The sequence below is a fragment of the Oncorhynchus kisutch genome, unplaced genomic scaffold (genome assembly GCF_002021735.2).
Source record: "Oncorhynchus kisutch isolate 150728-3 unplaced genomic scaffold, Okis_V2 Okis06b-Okis10b_hom, whole genome shotgun sequence".
Lineage (NCBI taxonomy): Eukaryota > Metazoa > Chordata > Actinopteri > Salmoniformes > Salmonidae > Oncorhynchus > Oncorhynchus kisutch.
In genome coordinates this window covers 3,825,623-3,838,122 of record NW_022261983.1, presented here as the reverse complement: position 1 = coordinate 3,838,122, position 12,500 = coordinate 3,825,623, and the positions used below count along the sequence as shown (strand labels likewise).

General features: G+C 44.0%; 1 protein-coding gene and 1 pseudogene across 1 annotated transcript in view; both read left to right on the top strand.

Moving 5' to 3' along the window:
• LOC109887920 (extracellular serine/threonine protein kinase FAM20C-like) overlaps nt 1-3,881 on the top strand; it is a gene marked incomplete at its 5' end in the record, with an annotated part of 8,469 nt that extends 4,588 nt beyond the window's left edge. The window contains one exon of the mRNA XM_031814356.1: nt 1-3,881. This exon is cut by the window's left edge and continues 444 nt beyond it.
• Nucleotides 3,882-4,192: 311 nt separating this feature from the next.
• LOC109878912 (TOM1-like protein 2) overlaps nt 4,193-12,500 on the top strand; it is a 37,824-nt pseudogene continuing 29,516 nt past the window's right edge.

The following is a 12,500-nucleotide window of genomic DNA, read 5'->3' as shown; positions in this document are numbered from 1 at the left end:
GTGCGGGAGCCACCATTTTGAATTCAGTGAATTCCGAGACTTGCCGTCAATGCCTCTATGGAACCTCCCATGTACGTGTGTTTATATATAGGTACTGTTGGTCCACAGATATAGCAGTGAGCTGAGGAGAGAAGAGCCCTGGGCTTTGCTAAGTACCAATGTTTTATTACTTCTCTTGGACATGATAAATAGGGAACATTTTGATTTTACTTTGTTGGTTTTCTTGTTTTATTTTTGGGGGGTTGTTTGAATGCGAAGGCTATCATTGTTTGCTCGGGTTAGCGCTAAGCTAGCTACAGTATATTTACACAACCAAATGAGATTTTACTTTAACAAGTTCAAATGTGGTTTGAGATTAATTTATGCACAGTAACTGGAGGAATGGAATAGAAGGTTTATAAAGCTTTCATTTTATCGAGAGTATGAAAATAATATAGTATATTATTTATGATGAATATCAGTGTGACCGTTATTTATCAGTTACCTCCATTTTCAACCCATCACTATCTATGACTTTGCTTATAGGCCTCCATTACTATGAGACATTATACAATAGGCTGTTTACAGTACAGAAAGTACCTGGTATTTACTAAGGAATTACATGGTAAAATGGTAATTGTACAGTAATACCCCATTAATTACTACATAAAGTACTCATTTGGTACTTTGGGATTCAAACAAGCATTTAAATATACACCATTTTGATCCAGGTAGTTCCCAATTGTGGTGAATTTTAAGCATAAAGTATAGTGAAAGCCCCAGCTAGAACTCAGTGATGCCACATAGTTTCCTAATAAGTACCACCTAAATACCTGTCGAAGCAGTACACCATTAAAGAAAGTGCTACCGGTTTCGTTTTCAATAAAGCTTTCAGTTCAACTTAAATTCAGTGTTCAAAGCCTGGATGGAAGCAGCTTAAACAAGGGCTCTTATTGAAGCACCTCTCAGCAGCCCAGAAGTTGACTCGTGTTGAGTGCCCTTGCCCTCGTCCATTAATATTAGATATCATCCAATCTTTCCATTTCTTTTCATCAAAGCCTTCCATCAAAATGTGTCACTCGTTCATGGTTGGCACTTAAGATAATTGCTGCCCCATTTATTCACAAATTCTGCATGTTTGACTGAGGAACTTCTAAATCAATGCTTTGCTGAAATGGCTGGAATGAAAACATGCTGCGTGGTTTACTAGGACATGTTTTTCAAGGACATGAGAATAGCCTTTACAGGAAGTTGTGATAGATGATGACAGTGTGACCGACATGACTGAAATGTTTGTTTTTGCTTAGATCTGACGTTAGCTGAGCCTCTGTTCTGGTCTCAGAGATCTGACGTTAGCTGAGCCTCTGTTCTGGTCTCAGAGATCTGACGTTAGCTGAGCCTCTGTTCTGGTCTCAGAGATCTGACGTTAGCTGAGCCTCTGTTCTGGTCTCAGAGATCTCACATTAGCTGAGCCTCTGTTCTGGTCTCAGAGATCTCACGTTAGCTGAGCCTCTGTTCTGGTCTCAGAGATCTCACGTTAGCTGAGCCTATCTGTTCTGGTCTCAGAGATCTCACGTTAGCTGAGCCTCTGTTCTGGTCTCAGAGTTCTTACGTTAGCTGAGCCTCTCTGTTCTGGTCTCAGAGATCTCACGTTAGCTGAGCCTCTCTGTTCTGGTCTCAGAGATCTGACGTTAGCTGAGCCTATCTGTTCTGGTCTCAGAGATCTCACGTTAGCTGAGCCTCTCTGTTCTGGTCTCAGAGATCTCACGTTAGCTGAGCCTCTGTTCTGGTCTCAGAGATCTCATGTTAGCTGAGCCTATCTGTTCTGGTCTCAGAGATCTCACGTTAGCTGAGCCTCTCTGTTCTGGTCTCAGAGATCTGACGTTAGCTGAGCCTATCTGTTCTGGTCTCAGAGATCTCACGTTAGCTGAGCCTATCTGTTCTGGTCTCAGAGATCTCACGTTAGCTGAGCCTCTGTTCTGGTCTCAGAGATCTCACGTTAGCTGAGCCTATCTGTTCTGGTCTCAGAGATCTCACGTTAGCTGAGCCTATCTGTTCTGGTCTCAGAGATCTCACGTTAGCTGAGCCTCTGTTCTGGTCTCAGCTGGCATGGCAGTCCTGGCTTACAGGATGTGGATACAAAGGGTACCTCCCAAATGACATCCTAACCCCATAGGGCTCTGGTCAAAAGTAGTGCACTATATATGGAATAGGGTGCCATTTGGGATTCATTCAAATAATAATAATAATACTGGACTATGTAAATACTGCCATAAGAGAATATCAGTCTGACACTATTCATTTAATAGGCCTTCGAGGTCTTGGTAAAAATCCCCATGTATCTGCATATCATGTAACAAATGAGAGATTTTTACTGTTTTCCCCCCAAAATACATGATCTCTTTGCTTTATCCCCACGTGAGATTATTTTATTACCAACAATCTCTCACCAGTTTTGCTCACACTTCACGCAGCCTCAAGTTGACGTCAGTAACACCGAAATGATTATTTGGGAGAAATAGTCTAGTCTCTATCCATGTGGATGTAAAGATAGGTTGGAACTGTGATTACAGTGTATACCAGTATACAAGTCAGATGCACTACCCCGTTGTCATGCCATTCATCTTTTATACCAACTAAAGTTACCATTACAACCCCAAACAAATGTCAAATGCAGTTTCCTGTTACAGTCCAGGCTACACAGTCACACACAATGTTCCTGTTGTATTGTTCAACACTTTTCAACACATAGGATTTATTGACGTGTCATAACATTTAAACATGGATGTGGAAATAAGGGGTGTGCTCAAAGGTTTTTCTTTTTTTGAAACATTTCTCTTTATGTTTTGGTACTAATTATGTTTTGGTACTCATTATGTTTTGGTACTCATTATGTTTTGGTACTCATTATGTTTTGGTACTAATTATGTTTTGGTACTCATTATGTGTTGGTACTAATTATGTTTTGGTACTAATTATGTGTTGGTACTAATTATGTTTTGGTACTCATTATGTTTTGGTACTAATTATGTTTTGGTACTCATTATGTTTTGGTACTCATTATGTTTTGGTACTAATTATGTTTTGGTACTCATTATGTTTTGGTACTCATTATGTTTTGGTACTAATTATGTTTTGGTACTCATTATGTTTTGGTACTAATTATGTTTTGGTACTCATTATGTTTTGGTACTCATTATGTTTTGGTACTCATTATGTTTTGGTACTCATTATGTTTTGGTACTCATTATGTTTTGGTACTCATTATGTTTTGGTACTATTTACTGTTATGTCCATTTTATGATCTGAAAAGCTGTCTTTGATTGCAGGAAGCGTTGAGCTCTATACAGGCGTTCTATATTCCACCAATAGCCCCTAGAATCTGGCTACGTATGGCTAACCTGGTGCCTGTGGAATGTTGGGTGTACTGAATGTTTCAGGTGGCCATACGAACAGGACTACAACTACATAGATTTCACACTACAGCCTGTTTGACCTGGATCCTCAGACTAAGTTGAAAGAGTTAACATTCTACATTTACGTTTGAGTCATTTAGCAGATGCTCTTATCCAGAGTGACTTACAGTACTGAGTGCATACATTTTTGCATACTTTTTTGTACTGGTCCTCCGTGGGAATCGAACCCACAACCCTGGAGTTGCTCTACCAACTCAGCCTTCTCCCCCCTTCATACAGCAGCAGTTAAAGGGTTAACTCAGCCCTGGGTGTTGTACTTGCGATTTTCATATTGTCACTGTAAATATCTATAAATATATTGGAAGACCTAAGAGGCTGCAGTGCCGCAGCGATACGCTTCTGTTCTGTTTTCTCCTATTGCATTGTTGCTGTGAACATCTGTTAGCTAAATGATAAAGGTGTGCAATAAAACAATTACAACAAAGAGTGTGTGTGTGTGTGTGTGTGTGTGTGTGTGTGTGTGTGTGTGTGTGTGTGTGTGTGTGTGTGTGTGTGTGTGTGTGTGTGTGTGTGTGTGTGTGTGTGTGTGTGTGTGTGTGTGTGTGCATGAGTGTTTATGTTTGAGTGTGTGTGTGCATGAGTGTTTATGTTTGAGTGTGTGTGTGTGCATGAGTGCATGAGTGTATGTGTATCTATCCTTGGAAGGGGGTTAGAATATGAAATAAGATATTTTAACATCTGGCTAGAGGATCAATGCTTGGCCTGAATAAAGAGAGAGAGGGAGGTCGGTTGTGAATATGCTGCCAGCCATCCACACAGACCGTCTGGAGGTACTGAATGAGTATTATATGTGAAGTATCCTGACCCCTGACGTCTTCAGCTGCACTCTGACCCCTGACGTCTTCAGCTGCACTCTGACTCCCTGAGACTCAACCCAGCTTCCCCCCTTAAACTGATACCTCAGCAGCCTCCTGCAGAATCACACATAGACACACATAGGACACTTACACACACTCTCTCACACACACAAAGACTTAGACACATACTTACACACACTCTCTCATACACACACACAGACTTAGACACACTAAAACACACTCTCTCTCTTACACGCAGACACACACTCTCTCTCACACACACAGTCACACAGTAATCTGAAGACTGCAGTGTAATCTTTTCGCTGAGTGTTAATCTCTAAGCTTCTCTCCTTAAAGGTATTATCAGCATCATCTTGTTCTTCCGGGAACTTGGAGCTCCTCTACCTACATCTGTTTGGATCACTGGCTGATCAACTTGTACTTTCAGCAACAGCAGCTGTTGCGTAATGGCATAACCCCAATACTCATGGTTCAATAGAGGGTTTAGGATGATAATTAATTTGGCCCCTAGAAGGAGAACAGCAATAGTCTTTCTGGTTGATTTTACTGGCTTGAAGCATGTATGCATAATAAACACCCTATAATTTCTCCCTGTCCCCATCGCAGACCATCCTTCACCAACCCTCATCTGGCTATGATCACACAAAATAGGTAGTACGCTAACAAGCCCTCTACAAGGTCCTGAAACCTAAAGATTAGATATTGTCATCATGTCCTATCATGAACAGGATATCACTTATGATGTGAATGTCTACTCTGATGTCATGTCTGATATCATGTCAGAGGTCATGTCTAATGTCATGTCTGATGTCATGAGTGTCTTGTGGCTATTGACATGCCTTGGTTCTGGTATCTTGTCTGAACAGACAGTATTCTATTGAGAGGTCAAGTCCTGAGTCTCCTGTATTTATCTGTGTTTGATTGTGAGGCCTAGTCTTGGTGTCCTGTATTTATCTGTGTTTGATTGTGAGGCCTAGTCTTGGTGTCCTGTATTTATCTGTGTTTGATTGTGAGGCCTAGTCTTGGTGTCCTGTATTTATCTGTGTTTGATTGTGAGGCCTAGTCTTGGTGTCCTGTATTTATCTGTGTTTGATTGTGAGGCCTAGTCTTGGTGTCCTGTATTTATCTGTGTTTGATTGTGAGGCCTAGTCTTGGTGTCCTGTATTTATCTGTGTTTACTGAGTGACCTTGGTATCCTGTATAAACTCACTCTCCAGGTTCCCTGGGTTGCCAGATCAGGATGCAGGAAGAGGTGGACAGCCCATCGGCGTTGCTAGGAAACACAGTGTGAGACCATAGTGACGGCTGTGGTGTTCAGCAAATAGACAACAGATCCCTAATGTGAGGATCAGCCGGCTAATACCAAGCTCTACAGCCTGGTGCCCAAAAACAACAGTTTTAGTTAAAAGACTTGTACGGTGTCCATATTAGAACAGTCAGTCTCAGCATGACAGTCTTATAAAGGCGGTTTAACTCACCTTTCTCTACCAGGGTTCAATTAAAACAATTCTGGATAGGATTTATGCAGTGCTTTTCCAGAGGTTCAAGGTGTTTTACATTGTATGGAGGGGGGAACTCACATCATCCACCCCTAATGGTGTTTTCCATGGTAAGCATAAGACATCAAGCATGTGAAGAAAGTCCACCAAAGAGCATAGCTAAGCCACAATGAGCCCTCCATTCTTGATGTACGTGTATCTTCACTGAACACCAACATCACCAAATGAAAGTCAAGGATGTTGGGACAACAGCAGTTGAATGACTTGAATGGGAAAGTCCATTCCAGTAATTCTATGTCTGTGGTGGAGACCCCTAATGTGAAAGCATCTGAATTGATTGTATTCTATGAATAGACAGTAGAGGAGGACCCTGTAGTGAGAATAGGATTTGGTTCTGTTTAGCATCTGTGCAGCAGAGTAGGCTGATGGGAGGAGCTACAGGAGGACGGGCTCATTGCACTGGCTGGAATGAATGGAACGCAGTCAAAAATGTGGTTTCAATTTGTTTGATACCGTTCCATTTACTCTCTTTCCAGTCTTTACAATGAGCTCAAATAGGTCCTACCATCAGCCTCCTCTGGTGTGCACTTACTGCAAGCTGCCCTTTGAGACTTCTGCGAGACTGGATGAATAGACCGCTAGGGAGGAGGAGACTGATTGGGAGGATGAGGAGACTGATAGGGTGTGTGAGGAGCCTGCTAGGGAGGATGAGGAGACTTCTAGGGAAGATGAGGAGACTGCTAGGGAGGATGAGGAGACTTCTAGGGAAGATGAGGAGACTGCTAGGGAGGATTAGGAGACTGATAGGGAGTGTGAGGAGATTGCTTGGGAGGAGGAGGCTGCTAGGGAGAATGAGGAGACTACTAGGGAGCGTGAGAAGACTGCTAGCGAGGATGAAGAGACTGCTAAGGAGCTTGAGGAGACTGCTAGGGAGGATGAAGAGACTGCTAGGGAGTGTGAGGAGACTGCTAGGGAGGATGAGGAGACTGCTAGGGAGGATGAGAGACTGCTATGGAGGATTAGGACACTGCTAGGGAGCGTGAGGAGACTGCTAATGAGCGTGAGGAGACTACTAGGGAGGATGTGGAGCCTGCCAGGGAGTGTGAGGAGACTGCGAGACAGGATGAGTAGACCTCTAGGGAGGATGAGGAGACTGCTCGGGGGGATGAGGAGACTGCTAGGGAGGATGAGGAGAATCTTAGGGAGGATGAGAAGACTGCTAGGGTGGATGACGAGACTTCTAGGGAAGATTGGGAGACTGCTAAGGTGGGTGAGACTTCTAGGGAGGATGAGGAGACTGCTCGGGAGGATGAGGAGACTGCTAGGGAGGATGAGGAGAATCTTAGGGAGGATGAGAAGACTGCTAGGGTGGATGACGAGACTTCTAGGGAAGATTGGGAGACTGCTAAGGTGGGTGAGACTTCTAGGGAGGATGAGGAGACTGCTAGGGAGGGTGAGTATGCTGCTAGGGAGGATGAGGAGCCTGCTAGGGATGATGAGGAGACTGCTAGGGAGCGTGAGGAGACTGCTAGGGAGGATGAGGAGACTGTTAGACAGGATGAGTAGACCTAGCCTAGGAGGAGGAGGAGGAGGAGAATCCTTGGGAGGATGAGGAGACTGCTCGGGAGGAGGAGGAGACTGCTCGGGAGAAGGAGGAGGCTGCTAGGGATGATGAGGAGACTGCTAGGGAGCGTGAGGAGACTGCTAGTGAGGATGAGGAGACTGTTAGGGAGCTTGAGGAGGCTGCTAGGGAGGATGAGGAGACTGCTAGGGAGCGTGAGGAGACTGCTAGGGAGCGTGAGGAGACTGGTAGGGAGCGTGAGGAGACTGCTAGGGAGGATGAGGAGACTGTTAGGGAGCTTGAGGAGGCTGCTAGGGAGGATGAGGAGACTGGTTGGGAGGATGAGGAGCCTGCTAAGGAGATTTAGGAGACTGGTTGGGAGGATGAGGAGCCTGCTAAGGAGGATGATGAGACTGCTAGGGAGGATGAGGTGACTTCTAGGGAGGATGAGGAGACTGCTAGGGAGGATGAGGAGACTGCTCGGATGGATGAGGAGTCTTCTAGGGAGGATTAGGAGACTGCTAAGGTGGGTGAGGAGAATGTTAGGGTGGATGAGACTTCTAGGGAGGATGAGGAGACTGCTAGTGAGTGTGAGGAGACTTCTAGGGAGGATGAGGAGACTGCTAGGGAGCGTGAGGAGACTGCTAGGGAGTTTTAGGAGACTGGTTGGGAAGATGAGGAGCCTGCTAAGGAGGATGATGAGACTGCTAGGGAATGTGAGGAGACTGCTAGGGAGGATGAAGAGACTGCAAGGGAGGATGGGGAGACTTCTAGGGAGGATGAGGAGACTGCTATTGAGCGTGAGGAAACTGCAATGAGGATGAGGAGACTATTAGGGAGGATGAGGAGACTGCTAGTGAGCGTGAGGAGACTGCTAGGGAGTTTTAGGAGACTGGTTGGGAGGATGAGGAGACTGTTAGGGAGGATGAGGAGACTGCTAGTGAGCGTGAGGAGACTGCTAGTGAGCGTGAGGAGATTTTGTGTGGCGACACGTACGTACCTACAGTCATGACCACAATACATGCAAACTTTTGTGGGCTTTATTCCATGTTGGTGTGTGATGATGTGTGTGTGTATGTGTGTGCGTGCGTGTTTGTGTGTGTGCTAATTTGTGTGTGTGTGTGTGGTCAAGTCTCCTCAGTGAACCGAAGCCACTCTTGTGAGTAACCGGCCATTTGGGAAACACATCTTGATGAGACGTGTGAGCAGTAGGCTGATCCCACTTCAGAATATAATGATGAGTGGAGACATGTGAGCTGGCCAGGAGATGGAGCCAGTGTTACAGGGATGGAAAGACAAGGCCAAAGCACCAGTATTACGCTTCCTGTGTGAAGATACTCTGACTTCATCTACAGGCTACAACTAGCTGGCAGTTTTGTTGTGTGGACATGTGCTGATAGATTCCTTCAAAGTTTCATAAAACATTGTTCAATGATAATGGCTTTAGTGTTGGAGAAGACATTTGAGACAAGAGCAGGCCTGTTCCGAGTTTAGAGTGATCGCATGAGCCATATTTGCAAGAGGCCTGAGTTTTTCCATGTGTTGTACATCACTCAAATGTAAATGCTAAAGATACGGTGTCCATATTAGGACAGTCACAGTCTCAGGACAACTCTTCCTGAGAGAAACTGCTGATAAGACTAACAAAAGTCCTGTTGACACAGACTGTTCTACTATGGACTCCGCAAACAGCAGCTAAATCAGTGTTGAGGAGAAGGAATAAAGCACTCCAACAACTGAGACTATAATAACGTTGAAGGGGGACAACGTTGTGGGACAATTTTCTTATCATGCTGTTGTACATGTTAAACTTGACCCCTAGGTAGTGCATCAGGCCTGTCTACTGTGGACCACTGTTATAGACTAGACTCAACTTATAGACTAGACTCTGTTTACTGTTGGCTTGTCAGTCATCAGCTTGGCAAGACTGCCAAGACCTTAAAATCCAAATGGCTAAACACACAAAACCATTTTTTTTCACAGTTGTTGAAATATGGTAATATGGTCATATGGTAATTTTGTCCATGTTTTACTATAGATAACAATATACATATAAATATAAACATCATTTTCAAAAACATATTTACCATATATTTAGCCATTTTTTTATTTCTTCTCTCTGACGTGGTCTACCATTCAACCCATTCAGCTCTGTTACAGATGTTTCGCGTGTGGCTCTCTCCTGCCTAGTAACAGTATCCTAGGACCTAGCCCAATGTCCTGTCATCTCTATGGTAACAGAGAAACCCCCTTCTTGCCCTCCATATCCAGCCACTCACGCCTCTCTCTATCCACTGATCATAGAGGGTGTGCATGGTGGGGTTGCTCTCACCAGAGACGCTGACCCCTGCCTGCTCCCCCTCTCCTTTCTCTGAGTTGGATAGTCCCGTTATTTAACCTCTCCTTCATTTGGCTAGTCTGATCAATTAGCAAACGAGATGTAAATAATTCAATTAGACTTGATTAGTGAAACATCTGTTTATTTTATGTGTGTGTGTCTGTGTGTCTATGTGTGTCTGTGTGTCTGTCTGTGTGTCTGTGTGTCTGTGTGTCTGTGTGTCTCTGTGTCTGTGTCTGTGTGCATGTGTATGCATGTGTGTATGTGTCTGTATGTGTGTGTGTGTGCGTGTGTGTGTACGTGTGTGCACAAGTATGCGTGTGTCTGTGTGTGTGTGTGCGTGCGTGTGTGTATGTGTCTTTATGTTACCATGTGTAACTAACTCTGTGTTGTTTGTGTCGCACTGCTTTGCTTTATCTTAGTCAGGTCGCAGTTGTTAATGAGAACTTGTTCTCAGCTGGCCTACCTGGTTAAATAAAGGGCGAAATACAGTGCCTTGCGAAAGTATTCGGCCCCCTTGAACTTTGCGACCTTTTGCCACATTTCAGGCTTCAAACATAAAGATATAAAACTGTATTTTTTTGTGAAGAATCAACAACAAGTGGGACACAATCATGAAGTGGACTTTTTTAACAAATCAAAAACTGAAAAATTGGGTGTGCAAAATTATTCAGCCCCTTTACTTTCAGTGCAGCAAACTCTCTCCAGAAGTTCAGTGAGGATCTCTGAATGATCCAATGTTGATCTAAATGACTAATGATGATAAATACAATCCACCTGTGTGTAATCAAGTCTCCGTATAAATGCACCTGCACTGTGATAGTCTCAGAGGTCCGTTAAAAGCGCAGAGAGCATCATGAAGAACAAGGAACACACCAGGCAGGTCCGAGATACTGTTGTGAAGAAGTTTAAAGCCAGATTTGGATACAAAAAGATTTCCCAAGCTTTAAACATCCCAAGGAGCACTGTGCAAGCGATAATATTGAAATGGAAGGAGTATCAGACCACTGCAAATCTACCAAGACCTGGCCGTCCCTCTAAACTTTCAGCTCATACAAGGAGAAGACTGATCAGAGATGCAGCCAAGAGGCCCATGATCACTCTGGATGAACTGCAGAGATCTACAGCTGAGGTGGGAGACTCTGTCCATAGGACAACAATCAGTCATATATTGCACAAATCTGGCCTTTATGGAAGAGTGGCAAGAAGAAAGCCATTTCTTAAAGATATCCATAAAAAGTGTTGTTTAAAGTTTGCCACAAGCCACCTGGGTGACACACCAAACATGTGGAAGAAGGTGCTCTGGTCAGATGAAACCAAAATTGAACTTTTTGGCAACAATGCAAAACGTTATGTTTGGCGTAAAAGCAACACAGCTCATCACCCTGAACACAACATCCCCACTGTCAAACATGGTGGTGGCAGCATCATGGTTTGGGCCTGCTTTTCTTCAGCAGGGACAGGGAAGATGGTTAAAATTGATGGGAAGATGGATGGAGCCAAATACAGGACCATTCTGGAAGAAAACCTGATGGAGTCTGCAAAAGACCTGAGACTGGGACGGAGATTTGTCTTCCAACAAGACAATGATCCAAAACATAAAGCAAAATCTACAATGGAATGGTTCAAAAATAAACATATCCAGGTGTTAGAATGGCCAAGTCAAAGTCCAGACCTGAATCCAATCGAGAATCTGTGGAAAGAACTGAAAACTGCTGTTCACAAATGCTCTCCATCCAACCTCACTGAGCTCGAGCTGTTTTGCAAGGAGGAATGGGAAAAATGTCAGTCTCTCGATGTGCAAAACTGATAGAGACATACCCCAAGCGACTTACAGCTGTAATCGCAGCAAAAGGTGGCGCTACAAAGTATTAACTTAAGGAGGCTGAATAATTTTGCACGCCCAATTTTTCAGTTTTTGATTTGTTAAAAAAGTCCAATAAAAAAGTTTGAAATATCCAATAAATGTCGTTCCACTTCATGATTGTGTCCCACTTGTTGTTGATTCTTCACAAAAAAATACAGTTTTATATCTTTATGTTTGAAGCCTGAAATGTGGCAAATGGTCGCAAAGTTCAAGGGGCCGAATACTTTCGCAAGGCACTGTATATATATATTTAAATGTGTTTGTGTGTGTATGTGTGTGTGTGTGTGTGTGTGTGTGTGTGCGTGCGTGTGTGCGTGCGTGTGTGTGTGTGTGTGGATCAGAAGCCCCACAAGTATAGTAAACGAACAAAAAATTGACCAACTGGGGACATTTTGTTAGTCCCCACGAGGTCAAATGCTATTTCTAGGGGGTTTAGTGTTAGGGTTAGAATGACATTAAATGTTAGGGTTAGAAGCTAGGGTTAGATTTAGGGTTAGGGTTACACATTATCCTATCCCCAACAGGATACGTCTGTTTTGATCAATGGGGATGTGAGTGAAACGTGACTTTGGCTACAGCGCTGACATCAGTTGGGATGGACCGGGTTTACATCTACCACTTTAGTAGATGCCTTTGAAAACACTCCATCTCTATTACTACACACACGCAGGCATGCACGTATGAACACACACACTAATCACTCTCTCACACACACACGCAAACACACACACACTCTCTCTCTCTCTCTCTCTCTCTCTCTCTCTCTCTCTCTCTCTCTCTCTCTCTCTCTCTCTCTCTCTGTCTCTCTCTCTCTCTCTCTCTGTCTCTCTCTCTCTCTCTCTCTCTCTCTGTCTCTCTCTGTCTCTCTCTCTCTCTCTTTCTCTCTCTCTCTCTGTCTCTCTCTGTCTCTCTCTCTCTCTCTCTTTCTCTCTCTCTGTCTCTCTCTCTGTCTCTCTCTCTCT